Source organism: Mus musculus, chromosome 14, assembly GCF_000001635.26.
Source record: "Mus musculus strain C57BL/6J chromosome 14, GRCm38.p6 C57BL/6J".
Classification (NCBI taxonomy): Eukaryota; Metazoa; Chordata; class Mammalia; order Rodentia; family Muridae; genus Mus; species Mus musculus.
This window is the reverse complement of record NC_000080.6, coordinates 114,831,019-114,853,983: the sequence shown is the minus strand read 5'-3', so window position 1 is coordinate 114,853,983 and position 22,965 is coordinate 114,831,019. Positions and strand designations below refer to the sequence as shown.

The window sequence follows — 22,965 nt, the reverse complement described above, 5'->3', positions numbered from 1 at the left end:
CACACTATGTGCAGTTACATGCCATATACGGGTATATTCTCTGTCTACATGGCTGTAATAATATTCTGACTGAGGCTGATACTTCATGAGGTGCAACAGTCTAGGTGACTTTGGATAACTTGCCACTACCTAAACACGTAACTGCAATAATCCTTTTCAATATAACAACTTTGATTACATATTTAGGGGCTAGGAAAGGGATTCTCAACTCAAAATCTTTAATAATAATAATAATAAAACCAATATGCCTAACTGGGGTGTGTAATTGGGGGAAAGCAAACCCTGGAGATTATGCAGTGGAGCCAAAGGAGGAGAATGTGAAGTAAAAGATGGAACCAAGAAAGAGTAGCATGCTGGAAACAAAAGAGGCAAACCAAAGGGGTTTCTGGACTACAGAGAGCACACACTCCTCTTGTAATGTTTCTGATACACGTTGTCACAAATGTAAAAAGAAAGCAAATTCACTTTTAATCCTTTATTGTATCTGCTATAATTACCATGGCTCTGACTGGCTCGAAACTGAGGTGTTAACAAGGCCCTACCGACTCCTCCCTTCTCAGATTCACGAGCTGCCTGAAGTCTTGGCTTTAGGCCCTTCCTCTGCCAAGGTGCCTGGATCACTTCTCACACCAGCAGTGATCACTTCCGGTACAGCCTCAGCCAGATCTTTTCCTTGCTTCCTTTTCAATTCATAAGAATCACGGACCCAATTGAACATTACAAGACACATCCCTAATTTAAAGTTAATGAATCAGAAATACTCATTCCATATTTGACCTTAATGACTTTTTTTTTTTAAATTGAATCTATGAATGCCTCTCATGATGTAATGATGAGTTTTAAACGTTCCCAGTAAAGGACTCTAGTTTCTATCAGTTTTACACATGTGCCATCTGGACCTTCAAAGTGTGGTTCTCAGTCTCCTTCGGGAGCATGTGAGAAACGTGCAAATGGGTTCCTCTACATAGACCGGTGGCAATAGAATCTCCAAGTGCCTGGGCTGTGAGTGGGAGTTTGAGAGGCTCTAAGAGTGAGTTGGACTCTGCTCTGGTAGATAGCATTGTGAGGATGCCTCACATTTAAAAATGGTGAGGCAATTTAAAATTCACTACAGGAAAATTACCTAAGGGTCATCTAAACACAGCAGTCTCTGGAAACGCAAGCTGGGGTTCAGGAAGCAGTGCGCTGATGTCTACAGGTGACCACAGATGTGTGCTGAATTAGGGGACTTCTTAATTCCCTCCCCTTATTGCTACGATCTTTTGTTTGGTTTTGATTCTTAACCCAGCATGTCATATAGCCCGACTGGACTCAAGATGGCTGATGCAGACCTCTGCTTCTTAGATCTTCTGGCTTCCCCTCCCACGAACCTGGATTAAGGGCATGCAGGGCCATGTCCAGCTGAAGCTACACCCTTGCATGGCCTGACTATGTTCCTAGCTCTTCCTTCCTTCCTGTCCGTCCCTGGAAACTTCATAATTATTTTTTCAGCCACTGACGTCAAGACTTTGTCTTCTTTTTTTTTTTTTTACCCCACTCTTGTCAATGGACATTTATTGAGCACTTGCCTCTCTCCCACTTTAGATAATTGACTATCACCAGAAAGTCCTTTAGGCTCCTAAAACAATTCCTTTGTCACTAACAACTAAGAAACAACCCGGTTTTCTTAGGATTTTAGCTGATTGTGGAGAGTAATAGATATCTTCATATCGCAGTCCTTAAACTGTGCATAGACATCCACCCAGGCCCAGGATAAAACGTTAGCTTATGTGTAAGCAAAAGTAACTGTGAGATGTGAGAAATCAGAAGCTGTGTTAAGATCTTGTGGGGGCCCAAAGAATATAGCCACACACTTACCAGGTCATCAGCAAACTTGGGCTCTTTCAGGCCACCCCCTCACCCCTTCCCTCAAAAAGCCCCCCGAAACAAAACCAAAAACAAACAAACAAAAATGTGCCAGAAGTTATAAAGCAAACAATCCTTTGCTCCAAGTGGCTAATTGCTAGGTATTATACCTTGGTGAAATATGGTTATATTTCCCCAACCTTGGGTAGTAATTATTCAACCATATTTTTCTTAATCTATCACTAAACAGAAATTGTATTAGTACATTGCAGGGCCTATAATTTTCATATTTTCACAATACCTGTACTTCATGATGCATTTATAGGGAAGTGGTTATCATAAATCTATTTCGTATGCTTATGAGTGAGTCTTTCATGATGTAATATTTGAGATATATACTATAAGGATATAATATGATATGCCAGTGGACTCTGAAATGAAGAGGCCACACAATTCTCTAACTGACTTGGTGATTTGTTTCTAGATACATGCGGGGGGGGGGCATCTTTATCCATAAAATCCCATTTACTTTTATTGACATCTCCATTGGAAAAACTACGAGAGCTGACACTTCATACTTTATTTGCTAGGTAATTGATTCAACCATTCAAGGAAGGTCTTGTAAAATGTAAAAGTTGTTGAGAGCTGATGGTTTTTGTTATCTAAGACCTAGGAGTGCTTATGTCTACAACTGTCTTGCTATGACAATTACATCTGAATTGTTATCAGATGTCTCAAGTGCATTACTGGTATCTTGTAACCTAAGGATCATAAGTTCAATACTATGGAGGAAACCCTGAGCGAGCTACTGGCCGTGGGATCTGGTCAGTCCAACGAGCAAGTTATACTGCTTTGTCCTTCCCTTCTCCTGGCCATCAACTTAGTATTTTTCAAAGGTAATAGTGTCATCGAAGTCTGTGCCTACAAGATTAGGCAAAAATCTGCCTAATTGGAAGAGCAAAATGAATCAAAATGGAAAGCAGTTCATTTCCCTTCATGTGAATAGAGGGTAACGAGAATACACGTGGGGGAGTGGTTAAGTTCGGATACATCCAGAGAAACATCTTTTCTGAGGCAGCTTTCCTGGCATTATTCCTAGTATCATATTCTCATTTATGCATCTTACATTTGTTTTAAAATGTTCTGTACTTATACATGTATATGTATATATCATATGTGTACTTCTCTCTTCTTTTGTGCACATGTGCACACACACAGACTTCGTTTGTAAAATGACTAAATGTTATTAGTGCATCTTTCTTTAGACTTCTTTGTAAACCTCTCATTTCCCCGGTGTTTTGGGAAAGGTGAGGTAAAGAGAGTGCATCTGCAACTGCAGAGTTCATTGATCAAAACTTCCCCAGTGACAGCTGTGAGAGCCTCGGGTTGTTTACCTGGGAGCAGAGAATAACAAGAATAACAAGGCAAGGCTATTAAAGAGTTATGCATCAGGAACAATGGATGGTGCCCTTCTTTTGGCCAAATTTATGGATTGATCCATTAAACCCATTTATTGATATGCTGGGGAAAGAGGGCCTATTTTTGTTAGGAGGGAAGAGACCTAGTGAAATTCCAGTCCTAGCTTTCTGGTTAGAAGACAACAACTCACACACATGCGCTTAGAATGCTGGCATACTTCATGACAGTTACAAGCTAGCCCTTGCAAGCACACACTTCCCTCTAGTGGGTCTCAGCATTGGGGGAGGCTAAGACATGGGAAAAGCCTCCATGGCTTGTTCAGCTTGCTTTCCTACAGAGCCCAGGACTACCATCCCAGGGCTAGCACCAAGCACAGTGGGCTGGGCCCTTCCCCATCCATTACTAATTAAGAAAATGACCTACAAGCTTTCGTACAGACTGAATTGTATTGGAGGCATTTTTCTAATTGAGGTTCCCTCCTCTCAGATGACTTTAGTCTGTGTTAAGCTGGCATAAAGTTAAGCAGCACAGTATACACACATATATGTGACAATAATACAAGCTATTTCTATTAATTATACTAATGATATCTTTCACAGGTCTCTTGACATTGGTGTTTCTAACTGAAGGTTTGTGTACTTTGACCAACATCTCCCCAGTCCCTTTCTTCAGCTCTGACAGCATCCTCTCTACTTCCACATCCTTTAATGCCTGGCTTTGCACTAAGGCTACAAACAAAAATAGTTGCCTAGTGTAATTATTTTAAATTTGATTTATTTATGTATATTTTTTATTGCTTACATGTATGTTTGTGAACTATGTGTATTCCTCGTACCCTTAGGGGCCAGAAAATGTCAGATCCCCTGGAACTGGAGTTGCAAACACTTGTAAGTAGTTATGTAGGCTCTGGGAATTGAACATGGGGCCTCTGGAAAAGCAGCCAGACTTATTAACCTTTGAGTCATCTCTCCAGCTCCCCTGATGTAATTTTAAAATAAAAATTGTATAATTATGTGAAAAAAGAAATCCATATGAAACACAGTAAAGTCAGGCTTCCTTAAGAAAATCTTGTGGTGCCAAGGAAGAAAGGTTGATTTTCTAAATGACACAAAAGAAAGAAATCAAAACTATTATGATTTCTCCATTACCATATAATGATTATCTCTGTGATTATAACCTTAAGAGGAAATTCATATATTCTGGATCATTATTTCAGTGACTACTTGGTTGTACAATGAAGCCAGCATATAACAGTGCTATTATTTGATTCATTCACTCTCTCTCTCTCTCTCTCTCTCTCTCTCACACACACACACACACACACACACACACCTCTCTATCATCCCTCTATATCTATCATCTATCTATCTATCTATCTATCTATCTATCTATCTATCATCTATTATAATTAACACACTCATCTATCTGTATAGCAAGAGCCTGCTAAGTATATTTATTGTTGTTTGCAGGTCCTTGTATTTAGGAGTGACTGCTAGGAATGTATTACCTATCAGAGGCATATCCCATGAAGAAGACATATTCCACATTTCCCAGTATCCATTAATCACCTATAGGTATTTATCTATGGGTGAGTCCTTGTGAAATTCCTTCTATCTATGTTAGCATGACAATTAGTGTTGTCCTTGTACATCTCTTCTTTAGGCAGCCAAATATTTAGATTTCATGAATACAGCTTCTCTGTCTAGCATCAGGTGTCCTGGCCCTCTAACTCTGGCAGTTTCTCCAACTAGAAGAAAATTTTAGTGACAATGTTTCAGTATGTAGCACAAGAAGTCTTCCAAGTTAGGGCATTTTCCTGCCTAGTCTTTCTGAGTTAGAATTGAAAGCATAGGCCTCCACAATTGGCTACAAATTACTTTGTATTTAGATTTTTGTTTATTGATTATTAATTTTTCTTGTCAGGGCTTCTCTGTCTTCTCTGTCAGGATCTTGGCTGTCTTAGAATTTGCTCTATAGATCCAGAATCCCTCAAAATCAGTGATGCACCTGCCTGTCTCCTGAGTGCTAGGAATAAAGGTGAGTGCCTCTACACTTGACATTGTGTTTAGCTGTATTTGAAGGTTTAGAGTCGAGCCCACTTAGAAGGTGCTAATATGACAGAAAGAAGCACACATGGTAAACCTTTTGGGAAATGAAAGGACTTTGTTGATGTTTTCTGTAAACCTCGTTGAGAGGAAATGACCACGAGGTATTTTTGCTTATGCAAACTGAGGATGGGTAAATTAATACGCCCAGGGTCAGACTGAGTTGGCATAGCTTCCAACTCTACGATTTTCTATGAAGTAAGTTTTCTTTAGTTATTTGCTCAACCTAGCCTGAAATTGCCTCAAGAGGAAAGCATGGGAGACGTAGGATATATTTAGGCATACATTGGGTTGTTATAAGAATTAAATTGAATTCACATATGTAAGGCTGCTAACATATAATGAACAATCAACCCTTATTATTACTATTCATTTAAAACTGTTTTATATACATCTCTTCAAATACCCACTCACAGTGGCAGATTTTCCTCCAAATCTCTGTCCTTTCTGCCTTTTAGAATTTTAACCTATATTACCCCACTGTATTCCAGAGCATTTGTCTTCTTATCTTCTCCTTGGCTTAACTCTGTTCTTTCTAGCATAAAGTCTTCTTAGATTTTGTAGACAAAACCTCCCATCCACAACTCATCAGTAGTAAGTAGATGGAGTTTAATACAACTGTTTAGTAGGTCAATACTTTTTCACAACAACAACAAAAACAACAACAACAATAACGTAACTACTTCATGGATGCAAGGCTGGTCTCTTTTTTTCCTATATTTTATATTCTGTACAATCTTGTTTGTTCTCAGATAAATTTTAGTGGTTCTATTTATATAAATTACTCATATATTTGAACATGAATTTAGTTTCTCATCCAAGAGGCTGAGAACAAATCATGACAGTTCTCCTTAGCAGTTAATAGAATTTGATTTAATGGTTCGAGTCTATTCTGGATGTCTCAGGGATTTATTGATCTCTCATTTAGATTGCCAAAGAGAAAAAAAAATCCTTCCTGAGCCCAGTGGAGAAACACATTTAGACATGACCTTTGGGAACATTTCAAAAGTTCATTCAGCTAAAATTATTTTTGAAACTTAAGAACATGACAAAATGTATTTATAGTATGTACTTTAGTGCTGTGTGACCCCCTACAGTGATTTTGTGGGTGCTGAACTGTGATGCTACCTCCCCTACAAGTTAGCTGCAAGGTATGTCGCTGGCTTTGTAGGTTTCATGGTATAAACATCTCTCCACAGTCTATATCAAGGTCGTGAGTGTGCAGTTGAGAAGAGGTGGCCAGCAGGATGTCATTACCAAGTATTAGTACCATAAAAATGCCACAAACTCAATAGTGTAGATAATATGAAAATGCATTAGAATAAGGAGGAAGTTAGGAGTTTTGAGTACTTACCTTGTTTGTTTCTATCGTCATTTATTTAGCTCTAAGTTTATGTTTTTGGTAATACATGTGTTTAATACTTACTTTTCAACATTGGAATGATGAGCAATGTACTTTTATGAGCCTGTATGATATAGCTCTAGACCACATTTTTGTTATATGAGAGTTCTTCCTAAGGCCTAAGAATAATGAAGTGTAAACTCGTGAAATCTCTCTTCCCTTGATTTTTCTTTCCTTCCTGGATCAAATAAATTATCTTTCCAAAATATGTAGATTTTCAGTGCACATCAATTCCTTGCCTGGGTAGAAACCAATTTGGAAACATTAAATTACTGTTATGGGTTTATAATGTTGATAGGGGACAGACATAGGAAGGCCACATTTTCATACAATTCTATAATATAGTATTTTATCACATGCCATGCTAGATATACATAGATATTTATGTATCTAGATACAGTAGAAGGTATATTTTTGTTTCTGTGAAAACCATGTTGAAAGCTAAGGACAAGGATGAGTTACTTCAAAAGGGGTGTGTGAGCAAGAAGGCTCGAATGTGCTAGCAGCATTCTGGTTGCCTGGCATCTCTTTAATGTTCTTGAGAAAATACACTTGGATATTTTAGATAAGAAATTTATGGTGAATTCTAACCTCTTCTGATTTATAAGCAATACTACTTGTTACAAGGAAAGGCAAGTAAATACTTCCTCTAGTTTTGCACCAGTTTCTCCTTCTACCTTCATTTGCACTTTAAAAAATATTATTGTTTTGAACAGCTATAAATAGCCTCTATAGCCTTGGCTCACTTAGAACTGGATGCATAGGTAAGGCTGACTTCTGTTTCACGGAGATTTGCCTGCCTCTCCCTCAAGAGTACTGAGATGGTCTGGCATGAGCTTAAAAATCCCACTGAGTCTATTTAGTGTTGCCAATATGCACATAAGTATACAACCATCCATGGGAACATGGGCAGTCTACCAGGCATCATATTCCTGATGAAAACCGACTCTCCCTTACCCAGTCACTGACAGTTGCCAATAGCTCTTTAGGTAGAGGCAGGACTTGATGGGCTTCTCCTCCTCGGTGCTTCTCCTCCTCAGCTCTTACTAATTTTGGCTAGCTTGGTGCTGTGCGGGCCTCGCTCATGTTGTGACAGCTGTTGTGAGTTCATGCATGCATTGCCCAGGAAACATTGCTTTGTAGCAGCCACGCATTGCATCTGGCTCTGACAGTCTTCCTGCTTCTTCTTCCTGTGACAGAGATGGCCCACTGGGGATGAGCATGCAATAGCATCTGCTTCTCTACATGCTGACCAGTAAGTAGAAGACTTTTGTTCATTACTTCATGGAACATTTTAATTTTTGCCACTAATTAATGAATTATTATCCAAAACCATAGCAGATATTGGGGATTCAACTCTGTATTGTTAAATTTTTATAATCTAAATTTACCAAATTCTGAGTTCTGTCTGATTGAGAATAGTCTGACTAAGGCAAGGCTGACAAATGGTGCTTTCAGAGTGAGTTCCCATATTAGATTTCTCCAAATTCAAACCAAAATTATAAATACAATCAGGTAACATCTCTCGTTGAAATAATGGCATAATTTGTCTAATAATTAAATGACTAATTGTAAACATATCTTATTCACCCTTTCCTATGGGATCCTAATATATTGAAAAACATATAGCCCTCAAATTCCTTTTGTCTTAAAAAACATTGTCTAGATTATGATTTCATAGGAACTTTTGGGAATATACTAGAGATAGGGAAGGGAATAGTTTGGAGGAAGTGATTTGATATCTGTCTTAGTTACTCTTCTGTTGCTCTGAAGACCCTGTGACCAAAGCACGGGTCTTACTTACAATTTTAGTGGGTTAATCTATTGTCATTATGGTGGCATGCAGACAGGCATTGTGTTGGAGCAGTCCCTGACAGCTTTATATCCTGATCTGCAGCCAATAGACACACACACACACACACACACACACACACACACACACACGCCAGATGAGACTGGTGTAGCCTTTTGAAACTTCAAGGTCCACCTCTAATGACACAACTTCCCCAACAAAGCCACACCTCCTCATTCTTTCAAACAGTTCATCCATTGAGGACCAAGCATCTAAACATGCGATTCTATAGGCGCCATTTTCACTGGAACACCCCAGTAGTCCTTAGGAACAAATCCACACACACTGTGTGTCAGCATGTATGTATGCACGTAGACACTTACATTAACTATCCAGAATATTCCATTAAAAATAATTGACTAAGTCCCGAAAAAACAAAAACAAAATAAAATAAAAAAAAATAATTGACTAAATTAAACTATGTTATACTCTTGAAATAAATATCTATATATTTATATACTTAGAAGAACAGATCCTGTAATTTTAATGACATATTATATAAAACTTAATAACCAACAAAGTATCTTAAACAAAATTTGTAAATTTAGTATATTTAAATACACTTCAACCTAAGTTATACAATTTTGTGACTAAGTTTCAAATATACAAATAATCTATAGCAGTCGAGTTAAATGAATTTAGTTATTAGTCCTATTAAATGTTGCTTTAACTTTATTCAAGGTTTTCACTTGTAGTTTTCACTACAGTTTCAGGTTCAGATCAGTGATTTAGTGATACATATTAAATTTTGATCACAAGGTTAGCTGTTACTGTTGTGGAAAAAATTTTGCACATTATAAATGACTGAATATAAACACATAGATGTAACTAAAATATTTGAAATAGTTCGTTGATTCTCCTAGGAATTTCTGTAAATATCTCCCTGTTTTTTTTTAAAGTTTCCTGGATGAAATAATATTTGTTAAATAAAAATTATATCCTTTAAAGCTGGAGAAATGGTTTATCTTTAAAGTAAGTACTGTTTTTTCAGATGATCCCAGCTTGGTTCCCAGAACCTCGAGGGCAGCTCACAACAGTCTGTAACTCCAGTTCCTTGGGATATAAACCCTCTTCTGTTCTCTGCAGTCATTTACACTCACATGCACACAGATATGCATCACACATGTGTGCAAGCACACACACAAGTTAACGAAAAATAAATCCTTAGAAAATAATATTACTGAAAAAATTTTAGGGAGTATTTTTTTTAATTGGTTATGATTGTATAATTAGCAGAAACACTTGGCAGAACTCTCACTGAGCTGTTTTATGGCATCCATGGGATTCTCTAAGTCTTATTTATAACCTTTATATGTTCATAGTCATGTATCAATTAGCTCCAGAAGTTCTCACAAAAATCTAAAATGTCCACATGTGGTGCTGTATCACACTGGACTCTGGGCATATTTAACTCTTAACTTTTGGATGCTACCTGTAGCAAGCTCAAAATTCCCTCGTTTTTTAAGGATTATTTTCTCATTTATGTTGGTTATTTATATTTAAATATAATCCAATTCGGAATTCAAACAAGAGGATTAGATGTTTATAAAACTACTTGGATAATTCTTTATATATTCTAATTTACTCAGACATCTTAAGCATTTTCTTCTTCCACGGTTCTCCTGCAAACAGAAAAGCTGTGCTGAAATCTCAGGAATGTGTTAAGTGTAGGAAGTTGTGTGTGTGTGTGTGTGAGTGTGTCTGTGTGTGTCTGAGTATATGTGAGTGTGAGTGTGTATGTGCATGTGTGAGTGTAGGGGTGTGTGTGTGAGTGTGTGTGTGTGTGAGTGTGCATGTGTGTGTGTGGGGTGTCTGCATGTGTGTAAGTGTGGGGGTGTGGGTGTCGAGTGTGTGTGTGAGTGTGGGGGTATGAGTGTGTGTGAGTGTGGGGGTGTGAGTGTGCATGTGTGTGTGTGGGGTATCTGCATGTGTGTGAGTGTGTGTGTGGGTGTCTCTGTGTGTGTGTGTTGGTGATAACAGTCCTGTAGCTTTCATCTTCCCCTCTTTCACACTAGCTTTCAGGTCATGGCTGAGGCCAGCAGTCTACTTTGCTTTGCACCCACCCACTGCACGCTTCTCTGTGTGTTTCTACTCAAGTGTGAAATTAGTAATGGAGCTTGGTTCGTTACGGCCACTGACGTGTTTCCCTCAATTCAAGCTGTCAGAATTACGGCTTCTATTAAAGTGCTTTTGTGAAGGATTTGTGCACCAATCAGATTTGCTCCTTGCCTGAATCAGAACAAGTGGTAAATTTTGTTACTCTTCCTTTTGAAAAGTAGAGGTAACCCAATCACAAAAGACACATAAGGTTTGCATTCACTGATAAGAGGACATTAGCCCCAAAGCTCGGAATACCGAAGATACAATTCACAGACCACATGAAGCTCAAGAAGTAGGAAGACCAACGTGTGGGTTCTTCAGTCCTTCTTAGAAAGGGGAGCACCCTCATGGAAGTAGGGGGAGGAGGGTTTCCAGGAAGGGGGGGGGGAAGCTGGAAAGGGGATAACATTTGAAATGTAAATAAAGAAAGTATCCAATTAAAAAGAAAAGAAAAGAAAAGAAAAGAAAAGAAAGGAAAAGAAAAGAGAAGAAAAGAAAGAGAAGAAGAGAGAAGAGTAATAGAGGCCTCAGTCTCCACTTGTTGGAATAGTTCAAGCCATCCAAGGGTTAAATATAATATGTTAGCTTGTTATCAGGCCGTGATGGTGGCAAACTAGAGATGAGCAAACAGACCCAGCCACTGAACAGCCATATCCCTGCACTCCAGACTCCCACTTGAATTTTTCTGGAATATCAAAGTTATTCAGCACAATGCGTTCCACCACTAGTGACTGCAGTGTTCCCCGAGGAAGGTCAGTGACGCTGGTGATTGTTATATCAGACCAACCACACGTATCCGCTGGGGACAAAGTGAGTCACTTTCCAGTGTGTATGTGTGAGTGCGGTATGACGGGTGTGTGTGTGTGTGTGTGTGTGTGTTGTGTGTATTTGTGTGTGAGTGCCTATTTAACAGAGGTCAGATGTGGTTTTCTATGGAGCTATAGTTAGTTGTGAACTTGGATGCTAGGAAGTTATCTCCAGTCCTCAGGAGAAACACTGTGAACTTTTTATCAAGTACTTCTTTTTATAGGTTTCTGTTTTAATTTGTATCTGTTGTCTATATAAAATTGTTTCACTTAAAAATCATAGAACCCTAAAGGTTATGCTTCGTGCCATTTGATTACAGTTTACACAATCACAACAAGGAAAAGCCTTATTCTTAACAAAGAGTTAATTTTTCCATTTGATCTGTGTTACTCCTCAATAACAAATTCTTCTCTTTGGAACTATCATCTGAAGTGGAGAAATATCCTGTGATTAGTCTACTTAACCAAATGTTTCATGGCTTTTTAATCTTTTTGTTGTTGTTGTTTTCATTTTTTGTTTGTTTTTCCTTGCTTTATCAGATTATTTGCTACTGAGAGCCGTTTCAGAAGACTTTACTACTAGTTAATTCAACACAGAACTTTTGATTCACGGGCTAGGGAAGGTTTAGGTGAGAGTTTCCTTCTTACGTCTTGAAAGGCTCAGCCCAGTTTACACCACTCAATAGCTGTACTGTGTGTGTCGACTTGAACTGTGTGTCAAGGACTTGCTTCCTGTGCCTTCAGCCAGAGCAGATGAATGTGTGCAGCCCGCTTGCCTCTGTAGAGGAAGCTGAAAGACAATTTTAAAGTAATCTCAGATTCTTTGTGGGTGAAGAAACAAAGACATAAGTACAAAAAATGATAAGCAAATGATGTTTTTGTTGTGACAAGTGTATTATTATTGTTACTATTAGTAGTATTAGTATTTTAAGAAAAAAGTAATGGTTTGGTATTTAGAAATCAACTGGATCAGGCTTTCGGACTTTACATACAAAGTCTGAGGTGGGCATTTTCAGTTATACTTGTGTTCTCTGCTTTCAGAATGTGTTTTGTATGAAGAAATGGGAGTGGAACAAACAGTGTGAAACTCCTTCTCCCCCAGCTAATACTTCCCTGATATGCTTATCCAAAAGTCTACCACTGAACTATCTAACTCCAACTTAATGTTCTCAATATCACAAAAATGTTTTCCTAATTTTCTTGAAGAGAAAAATCCTCAGATAAGGCAATATTTGAAGAGTTATTAGTCATTTTTGATTATGCCAGAGTAAGTTTTGATATGTTGTTGGCTTTTGCTGACTCACGGTTGTTGCCCACACAAAAGCTCCTGACCTCCACCACATCACTGCCTGGTTCACAGAGAAGAAAATTCTTTCGTTGCACTTGGAAGAAAATTCTTGCCCTGGCTTCCAAGGTTCTGTCTTAGCTTGCTACTACCTCTGCCTCCAACTACGCCTTCTGCCAAAGCCCTCCCCACTAACTCCTCCAGCCTTACCACCTTCTATTTCCTGGTACTTGGACACATTAAGCTTTCTCTCACCTAGGGAACTTGGCAAATACTCACTGTGCTTGGAATGCATTTCCTGCTACATTTTAAGAAGTTGTTCTTATTAACCCCGTCTACTATAGAAGCTGGTTTGACCACCTCATCTCTTGTCCACTTGTAAGACTCTACCGTGGATGATGCTAATTTCCTTCTGTGTTTTACACTCGGAAAACCCAGGAAGATGTCTTCCTCCTCCTCATGCGCCTCCTGGCTCTTGACTGGTATTTGTACACTGAAGAAATGAAAAACCACTTTGTCTTAATCGTCTGTTTGCCACAGTCACTCAGAAGCCTGTTTATCTGCTCGCCTGCTTGAGTTTCTGCTGTTTCCCTTTTATTACCAACTCTTCTCCCCATCCTGTTTGTTTTCTGTGCATCATCATGGAAGTCTGTTCCCCTAGCAGTGTTTTCATGAATCTTCACAGGATTGCTTAAAAACTCAGCCTTAAATGAATGGAGATTTGTTGAACACTGCTGGACATAGAATTATGAGCAAACACATACACACACACACACACACACACACACACACACACACACACGAAATCATTCTGTGCCATTAGGATAGTTTTAGAGTAGGTGAGAGAACAAAGGAAGAAAGGGGCGTTAAATAACACAGTCCATTAGAAGAAAGTGAGTCTACAGACCATCTAACAATGCCCAGCATGTTCTGTGTGGCTGCCATACTACAAATGCCAAACCTGAATTTTCCAGTCATAAGAGTTTAGTTTAAGGCTTTCTTCCTGAATTTTTTATGATTGAGGCGGCAACAAATTTAACAACCTCCTTTTACATTGTCACATATAATTTTTGTTTATCTACAAAGTCACTCAAGAATATCAACAAAGAAAGAGAGAAGCTTTTCAGTGGCAAAGATTACAGAAGGTGGCAGTGTGCTGTCTTATGGCCATGGCTTGGATGACCACACTGCAGTGAGAATCATCCGTAGCAGCAACAGATTCTTACACAACTTTGCCTTTCTCATATAAGGAGAGTGCTGTTACAGTTTAGCGTCTTCATGACACAATATGTTCGAAAAAGAATACCAAAGCATATTTTTTAAAAGTTCAACTAACCCTTTTAACCACAATGCCTTGTCTTTGCTTAACTCTACAAAGAGAAGCTCACTGTTTTCAACACACATCACTTCATCCTGTCCTCTGACTATGTGAGACACCTGATTAGGCAACCAGCCAGAGAAAGCCAACTCAACCCCTCTGATCCAAACTCAATGGGCCAGTGGTAATTAAGGACTGGAAGAAGCTTAATTGCTTAGCAACCACATTCCAGCAGAAAGGAAAAACACAAGACCAAAAACAAAGCACCAACCCTGGAGAGTAAACCAATCCTCAACACTCAAATGTTAATGGTTCTGCATGTCTGTAATTCCAGCATTTGGGAGACCAGAGCCATGAGGACCATGTAAAGCTGGAGTGTAGCCTGGGCTACATAGCCACATAGAGAGAAGGTGTTTCAAATATCAGATCAAAACAAAACAAAACAAAAGAACTTTATAGTCTCAAATTAGGAGATTCAATATCTTACATAAATAAATCTAGGCAGAAACAAAACTCTTAACCAGTAACAGAAATGGTGGATATTTCCTGTCTGGCCAATTTAATATTGCTTTGATAAACAGAGTTTTTGAAGTCAGTGAAACATGTCCTAATATATCATGACAGTATTCAGGTTGAATGAAAGTGGTGATTGAGGTTTCAGAAAATTATCAGTTCAAATATATTCATACTTAAAATAAAAAAACAGCGTGTATTTGTATGTGTGTGTTTGTGTGTGTGTGTATGTGTGTCTGTGTATGTGTTTGTATGTGTGTGTGTATGTGTGTGTATTTGTGTGTATGTATGTGTGTCTTTGTATGGATGTGTCTGTGTCTGTGTCTGTGTGTGTGTGTGGTGCATCTTCATGTTCCTGTGTCATGGCATGGTTCATGTGTGGATATCAGGACAACTTCAGGGATGGTGTCCTCTTTACCATTTAGAAAGGATGCTCACCATAGCATAGAACAGCTTAGCTGCCTGTGAGCTTCCAGGGACGCTGGCACTCCAGCTTCCCCCCCACTGTAGGAATGCCGGGATTACAGATGTGCAGTCTTGTATGCAACTTTATGTAGGTTTTGAGGATCCAAGTACAGGGCCTCATGCCTTTCACTGGATGTTCTGTGAACAAGGGGACATTAATTATCTTCCTGTTAGTAGCAGGCAGACGTTTTGAAATCATGAAATGTTCTTCTTTTTTGTTTTCCCTAAAAGTTACCATGAATCTGAAACTTAGCCAAGAGCAACCCAGTTTCTATTCAGCAGGAGCACTTCGTCAATTTGGCAAAACTGCCTGAAATAAAACCTACAATTTTGTATTTAGTGCAGTAACATTTCAATAGGGTTACATAGCCATATAGAGGGGCACATAGCTCATTGTTGAAGAAAATAGACTAATGTCCAATGTCATGTCAAATTCAATGCTGCCAAGTTCTTTTAAAATCAGAATTGAGATGTTTTCACACTTCATAAAGAAAACTGAAAACTTCACAAATAATGAAAGACAGTTTACTGAAAATTGGAAGGCACCAAAATAAAGGTGAATGTTTTGAGTTAAAGTATTTTATCATGTAACATGGGTGTGAATATCCTTATTACTTTACCTTTCTCGCTGCTGTCTGAGCTCCCCCCGCAGCATAATTCAGTTTACTGGAGTTCCCAACTAAAGAATATTCTCTGTCACTGTGTAACGAATCTTGACGACAGCCGTGCATTGACATCACCAGCTGTTGTGGTTGAAGCAATCACCCTTTCAACGGTGTGACACCTGTCTCTTATTACGTTCGGAGCGCTTGTTAATCTTTTTAGAATTTCTCGATCCCTTCAGTGCCTTCGCATTCCTCTCTATCTCTGATGCACATTTACACGGTCCATTATGTTAATTCTCTCATTTAGTCTCAAGAACCTTAAAATTATTAGAAAGTTAATTGTGCAGGGATCAGAGGGTTTCCCTCACAGCATAACTCTGTTAAATGACACAGTTTGTTCCAGCGTCTTGCTGACACTGCAAGGGATTGTCTAGAACGGAGAGTTCAATTGCTTTTGCGGCACCGATCATATATCATTATGTAGAGGCATGGATCTGTAATTCTCAAGCTGGTGCCTGAAGAGGCATTACACCAATAAAGGACACATTCTGCACTCCCCTGTCCACTGCAGCATACAGGTAGTAGCCCAAAACAATCATTATGTCTACTTGGGTATGTTCTTCATTCATCTCAGTATATGATGTCCTTAATGTATCATGTTCCATTAAATTTTACTTACTCACAAATGTTCTGCAGTTTTGTTTTCTTTTCTTGTTCTTTCTTTCTTTCTTCCTTCCTTCCTGTCTTTCTTTCTTTCTTTCTTTCTTTCTTTCTTTCTTTCTTTCTTTCTTTCTCTCTTTCTTTTTCTTTCTTTCTTTCTTTCTTTCTTTTGTTAGTTTTTCTTTGTTTTTGTTTTTTGTTTTCTGTTTTTTGTTTTTGGTTAGAATTGATTTCAAATGCATTGTCCACAGCCAAATATAGAATTACTTAAAAAAAAAAAATCTCTCCTAATGTAATTCCAACACTTGTGTTGTCTGTAACTTTTCAAGGCAAAGATAAAAGTCACTGAAGGGGCAATCACAGATGGCAAATAACTCAGCTTCAAAAATGCCTTCCTCCAAACAACCTCAGACTCACCAGTTAATGTGTAACCAGGGTGATTCTCTTGTGGGCTTTTCCAAGGTCAACAAAGAAATGTAATGAGGGAAAAGAATATGTGTTTCATAGGCAGGAAAGTGGCTTATGAAGTCTCATAGCTGGGTGTGACCTCATTAAGATAAATATAAAAATAACTCACAAATCCCAAGTTACTGAATCAAGAAATCAAAGCCTGCATCTAAGGCAAAGACCTCCTCCCTTTGTGGCCTAGACAGCTCCCGTGAATAGGCACTGCCCTCCCTCATTACTCTTCTTGGCCACTATGTCTGTTGATGACATAACCACTGTGGGGCAGGAGAATAGAGGACTAAGTACCAAGTTAACCCAAATCGCAGTCAGAATAAGATGGTGCTGCCCTAGTCATTTCAGTGACATGTCTCCGTGGCATTTGCTGTTCACATTTTGTCTAGGCTCTGCCCCACAGTTACCTTGCAACAGCCAGATGTGCCTGACTCACTACAAAAGGGCTGCTTGCCCCCTCCTCTCTCTCTCTTCCTCTCTTGCTCCTGCTCTGTCCCTTTTCTCCCACTCCCTTCTTTCTCTCTCAACATGCTCATGGCCAGCCTCTACACCTCTCTCTCTCTCTCTTCTTCTTCTCCTTCTTCTTCTTCTTCTCCTCCTCCTCCTCCTCCTCCTTCTTCTTCTTCTTCTTCTTCTTCTTCTTCTTCTTCTTCTTCTTGTACCCTCTCAACTCCCCTCCCCATGCTCTGAATACACTCTATTCTATACTACACCTTCATGTGGATAGTCCCACAGGGAGAGGGGATGCCTCAGCATGAACCTGCGGAGGCACCTCCGTACTCCCACATCTGACTACACCTCCACCAATCATTTCCTTCTCTCCTTATCTTTGTATAACACACAACACTTGCCTCTGAGACAGATGACCTGAATTTGATCCACTATGGCATGAGTGTACCTTTCCCATCCTAACTAACTATAAAAACCAAAACCAAACCAAACCAAACCAAACCAAACCAAAAGCAAAAACAAACAAAAACAAAAAACAAAAACAACCCAAAAACCAAAAAAACCCAAAGCACCACCAATAAAAAGATATTCCATAGCTGTAGGCAATGCAACAGATTAATCAAATATATTTTACTTTTTCTAATGTAAGCTTTTAACCAAGTAGAAAGATTGGGTAGTAGTGTTTCAAAGTATTTTACTGCGTTTCCTTAATTTGATCCAAAATTTAAATACAAATCTATCTCATGGGTTTCCTGCCCCTTTGGAATCCACATATTTAGTTCTTAAACCTGGGCTTAGTTATTTAACACATAGTTTTTTTTTTTCCCCGTAATGTAACCGTTTCCTAAATCATTTATAATTTTATTTTCTACATTTTTTTCTCATTTGTACTTAAAAATCTGGCTTCAGAAAGGAAGTCCAGGCTTCCAGTTAGAAGGTCTTTCATTGGTTCAGCCTTTCACACTACAGCAGATTTTTAAATTTATCCTCTAGTATAATGTGGGAAGTAAAATACACTTTATTTGGTGTAATTGGTAGCTAGTGATTTTGTGTGACGATCTCTGTAAATCAGGCAGAATCTTCTGGGGAGGGTTACTGTAACATTTTGCCACCATTTGTTATGTGATCCACTGGAGCACAATCAGAATTTACAGAGTTGCCACTGCAGGCTTTGTGAATTCTTTATGATGCTATATTTTCCCATATATTTGTGCACCAGAATCACAATTACATCAAAAGTACCAGAATTCGGTTGTACGTGCTCCTGGATCTAATCAGGATAAAAGCAATGCCATTGGAAGTAGCCCAGGATTGGGCTATGGTTGACCCTAAGAGCCCTTCTCAGAGAAACTGACTTATGTGTAGTTTGAACAGGCTAAAATAATCAGCCTGGACCATCATTAAAATCACATAGAGATCATTCACTCCAAAACTACCAGCATTTAGTTGTAGTTGGAGGTGGGTCCAGGATAAGAGATGTTTTAGTTTGTTTTGGTTTTCTTCAAAGCATCCTAAGTGAAGTCCCTGTGAGTGCAGATTGAGACGTTGAGTGCTTCTGAGTGACAGTCTAGGAGTTCTCTGATAGTCTTCAGGTTCTCACTCTTCCCCCGTGGTCTGCTCTGTGAAAAGTCACTTCCCTTTTCATGTGTTCCTATTGGCTTTGCTGCCTGTGCTGTTGACGGAGATGCCACCAGTTTGGGTTGAACTCAGAATCTTGGAGTAAAAAAAAATAATAATAATAATAAAATAAATAAAATAAATCACCGTTTGTTTCTGTATCAGATCATGTCTGAAGACACTGTTAGCATAGCTCTTCTGTTCAGATGTTTCCAAGCTAATCTTTGTAACTATCATCGTGAGTTTGAAACCTGCATCCTTAATTTTATCTTAAAGTATCTGTTTATATTTGGGCAAGTTGAATACTTCTTTGTTTCTTCAGAAGTCACCTCTTTTAAATCCTAGACACACCTTTAATTCTAATGTAAGATTTTGTAGTAAGTGTGGTATTGAAATTTATAATTTAATAGGCTATGTGTATTAGTAGGTAAAAGTTATATTTCACAAAATAAGGCCATGTCATATTCATATATATATATACATATATATATATATATATATATATATACACACATATATATGTCCTTTTTTCTACCATTTAAAAATCTTCATGTAGCTAAACTCACAGTCTGAAACAGACCGTGTTAGTTAAAATATCTTGGTTGTTCAGAAAATAGTTACATTAAATTGATTCTTGTTTTTCTCCTTAAATCTTCAAGAGTTTTTATTTATTTATTTGTCTTCCCCCCTACCCCTGCCCTAGATTGTACAGGTTTTCCTTGATCTCCGTTATCATAATTTATAAGAAGCCCTTGTCTGGCCCACAGACCAAATATTGATTAGCTCTTGTTATATATAAAACTGTTCAGAAACAAAGAACTTTACAACCACTTCCTGGGTTTCTCTGCGGGCGAATGCTGCAGTGGTCCAGGCTGGGCTCTGCTCTGCAGTATTGACTTTCCCTCTGTCGGTCTATAAGAATGTTGGTGGCGGGGGCTGGAGGTGCCCAAATAGTCCCTTTGCTATCTCTTCTTCTAGGAGTAGAGCGTCAGCTAAAGTGCTTTTCATTTCAACATGGCAGAGGTGTAAAGAATGAATCGAAGCAGGACACTTAGGATGCTCACTCAGCAAACGCACACTTCCACCCACAGGCAGGCAGCCAAAAACTTATTTCGAGGGAAGACTCGAGTGGAAGCCTACACATACTCTTCTGAATCCTGATGTGGGCGTGTGTGGCACAGAAAAGGGTGGAGTCAGTCTGTCAGTCGGCCACTAGGGCTGCCCCTCATTCCGCTCATAGCGGACTTTTCACTGAATTAAGGATGGCTTCAGGATTCGATAGCCGCAGCCTCCTGTGAAGCAATGTCTGACTGATTCGTTAAAGAAGCCGATTCTGTGTTCCCTTCATTATTTAGTGTTTATTTTCTTCATTACTTATTATTATTATTGCCTTAGTGCTTTTAGAATTATAAGTTGATACAGTCTGGGCAGTTGGTTTAAAACCTTAGTTGTCTAACGTGTGTTTTATTTAACAAGTGGTTCCTTTTTGTCTTGAGTTATGGCCAACGACATTTTAAGAATAAAGATCTAGTGACTTGTCTCATTCCTATTATGAGAGAGAAGACTGAACCATGGCTGAAGCCCAAAGCCAAGTGACATTAGCAAGGAACAAAACTTTTAAAGGCTCTGAGATTAACCTATCGTGAACTCTTTTCCCTAAACGGAGGTAAAGGGAATTATGACATAATCAATAAATGTAGCTAAGTCGCCTAAAGGAATAATACGGATCTACAGAATAAAGACCGAGGTAGGACAATGTGACTGCTTTTCAGATACCCATTTTCGTGATCACTGTTTGAAATGGAAATTGCGGGGCTTTGGACCAAATCCGTTTCTAGCGGGGTGGGGGAGTGGGGTGTGTGTGTGTGTGGGGAGTGTGAGAAGCAGTGCTCTAAAATGCCAGCAGAGGGCGCCTTAACAAGTTTCCCTGCGGAGCTTCGCTTGCCCCTAGCTGACCAGAGGAACAGTGGATTAGTGATGGGGAGGGTGTATTTGGAGGAGTCATCTGCCCACGTTTTCCATCAGCCTGACCTAACCTTGAGCTGGAATTTAATATGCTTCTCCTACAGCTCTCTCCATTGATTTCCCTGCCCTGGAAACTTGACTTTGCTCCTATTTTTGTATCTTGCCAAGTATACGTTTCAGACAGATGGATGGATAGCAGATTCTGGGCCTTTTGGCAGGCAAGTGTCCTAATTCATAAAATATTTAGGAAAAGATTCATAAGTTAGTCTTAAGTCCCCTCTGCAATGTTTCTGGGTTTTGTGTGTGACCTATTGTGCCTTTGAGAAAGACCCTGAATGCTGGATATCTTAAAACACTGCCCAGAATTTTCTTAGAGTTTTGAAAAGCTAAGCTATTACTGTGAGTGAGTGTCGGTTGGTGAAGTGCTTTCTTTAAAAATAGGCTCTTACTATGTAGCTCTGGCTTGGTCTGTAACTTGTTATATAGGCCAGTGTGGGAACAGGACCGAAAATAGGGGGTGAGAAAAGACAGAGTCACATGGGGAACTCCAGGGATCAGACTCCAGGGAGCAGTATCAGGGTGTAGATCTGAGTTAATGTGCAGTGCGTAAGCTTATAGACAGTGTTTGAGCCAATCCCAAGTCCCTACAGTCTCAGCCAATTGTATCTCTCCACACCGTCACCCTGCTTCAATGAAGGTCCTGCCTGATAATGTAGCTCAGGAGCACGGAGGGCATTGCCAACCGTGAGGACTTCCGTGAAAACAGCCACTACGGTGGCCTCCGTTCCTTTTGGATGTCACTGTTGCGTAAGCCATCTTAGACCTATTGCCTGTTACAGCAGGCAGATCAGGACTCTTGGCGGAGTGGCAGGATGCTATGGCTTCTTGCTCTCCACCCCACTTTTTCCCCTCACAAGATTGCCTTCCACAACCCCTACAGGCCAGGCTTGCCTCAAACTCACCTCGGTCTCTCAAGCGTGAGCTGCGGTGGTGCCTGCCTTACCTGGTGAGGTCAGGAGAAAGCCGTGCTGCATGAGCTGTTGTTACGTTCTGGACGTTGGCCGTTCTAAAGCTGTGTGTTGCGACCATTTAAGAGGCTCCCATGTGTAGCCTGGGTTTGTGCATGCTCATTTGCCACTTGGCTATCTTCTTTGATGTGTTTTCCAGGGTTCCTGACTTGGGACGCCTGCCTGTTTCTTGTGCAATTTAGAACTCAGCGTGGCTTTGAGGAACTTAGCTTATACTACTAAGGACACTGATGTCACTGTCTTTTTCGTTTTTTTTTTTTTTTTTTTTTTTTTTTTTTTTTTGTTTTGTTTTGTTTTGTTTTTTGTTTTGTTTTGTTTTTGTTTTTGTTTTCTCCCCACTATGAAAACAACCATTGAATGGTCCACTGGCTTCATGCCTTCTGTACTGGTCAACACCAGATTTTTCAATTTTATTTTTCTGGTTCTCAAAATCATCAGATTTCTCCAAGGGAAAGGATGCTACATGCTATCAACTCTTCATGGTCTCCTGTCTGGTTCATTTGGTCTTAGCGTTTGTTGCTTGTGAATGAATATGAGGTGTAAACTAAATGGCTTTTGTATTTCCTTTACTTCATCTTTGGGAGGGCACTGGTATCCATGGAGTAGATTAACCTTTTTGTACTTAGTATCAGATAATTCATTTCCACATTGTGACAGGGCAAGACAGGGCAGAGGTTCCCTCTGTCTTGTACTCTTGCGGAGGCCGTTTCTGGTTTAACTTGTATTTGCTCTCCTTGATGGAGTATCTTGTGGAAAATCACACAACCCTGTTCTAGGACTCTGTAAGGTCAAGATGCCCTAGCTAACTTAGCCTGTCTTCTGGCAAATGGTTTTCTTGTACTGACTACCCCATTCAGCTAATTGCTAATCAAAGTTCTTGCTTGTATGAAGCCCTGACCTGCAGCTGGGTAGTTAGATGCCAGGATTCAGTTTCTGTCTTCCAAAATTCTGTGCTCTGGACACTCATGCTACACTCAGGTCTGAATACCTGGTCACAGACAGCTGGAGTAAAGACTTTAAATAGGCTATAAACTGTACCTGACTGGTTATGTCTGGTGGACTCTTACAGTA

The 22,965-nt window shown here is 39.4% G+C and overlaps 2 long non-coding RNA genes across 2 annotated transcripts in view; one reads left to right on the top strand and one right to left on the bottom strand.

Moving 5' to 3' along the window:
* Nucleotides 1-22,019, bottom strand: part of 4930524C18Rik (RIKEN cDNA 4930524C18 gene) — a 29,363-nt gene extending 7,344 nt beyond the window's left edge. Inside the window, exons 1-3 of the long non-coding RNA NR_045661.1 lie at nt 21,870-22,019; nt 7,729-7,961; nt 6,796-7,010 (exon numbers count right to left, since the gene is read on the bottom strand). This is a non-coding gene — a long non-coding RNA (RIKEN cDNA 4930524C18 gene). The remainder of the gene's footprint in view (nt 1-6,795; nt 7,011-7,728; nt 7,962-21,869) is intronic.
* Nucleotides 7,894-22,965, top strand: part of Gm41244 — a 79,430-nt gene continuing 64,358 nt past the window's right edge. The window contains exon 1 of the long non-coding RNA XR_874953.2: nt 7,894-8,026. This is a non-coding gene — a long non-coding RNA (predicted gene, 41244). The remainder of the gene's footprint in view (nt 8,027-22,965) is intronic.